General features: G+C 24.1%; 1 protein-coding gene across 1 annotated transcript in view; it reads left to right on the forward strand.

Moving 5' to 3' along the window:
* Positions 1-693, forward strand: part of LOC106456962 (activating signal cointegrator 1 complex subunit 3-like) — a 266,949-nt gene that overhangs the window by 52,411 nt on the left and 213,845 nt on the right. The gene's annotated exons all lie outside the window — the stretch shown is intronic.

The following is a 693-nucleotide window of genomic DNA, read 5'->3' on the forward strand; positions in this document are numbered from 1 at the left end:
TGTGATTGTGCGCCTTTTTGCTGTATTTAATTACAGACAATCACACACACACAAACGAACAATCTCAAAGTTTTAGTAATATATAGATATATAAAAGTATAATGTTATGAGATTTAATCTAGACTAAAATTTTGTGTTTTTGTGTTATAATTTGTAGTCATTCTAGAACGAAAAAAGCATAATTTATATTTTTTTCAAAATTATTTATTTAAGTTACAAAGTTGGTCATATTAAACCAACCAGTATAGAAATACACTAGTGAAAATAACAAATAAGATATCGTTTTAAACAAAAAATTTGATAATTATCTGGAGATTATAAAGATTTTGCATGTGAAATTGGAAAATTTTCTAATGCATTAAAGTATTTTTAATCTTAAAATCAAAATTGCTTTGCATATTGGATAGTCAACATTCTGAAAGAAAAAGGTTTATAAAAAAATTCATAATACTTAATTTAAAAACCTGATATTTTTTATACGAAAACCTTGTAATGTTTACCAATAAACTGCAAAATTTTGTAAAGATGTGCTTACACTATGAAAAATCATAGTATAATTACTTTCATGGATACTTTCCTTGTTTTAGAACTGAGTGTATTTTTTATCTATTATTATAAAAGTACCCTATTTTTCGGAATATAAGAAGCACCCTTATTTTGAAGACAAAGTTTTGGGGAAAAAAACCTACAGTT

Source organism: Limulus polyphemus, unplaced genomic scaffold (assembly GCF_000517525.1).
Source record: "Limulus polyphemus unplaced genomic scaffold, Limulus_polyphemus-2.1.2 Scaffold275, whole genome shotgun sequence".
Taxonomy (NCBI): Eukaryota; Metazoa; Arthropoda; class Merostomata; order Xiphosura; family Limulidae; genus Limulus; species Limulus polyphemus.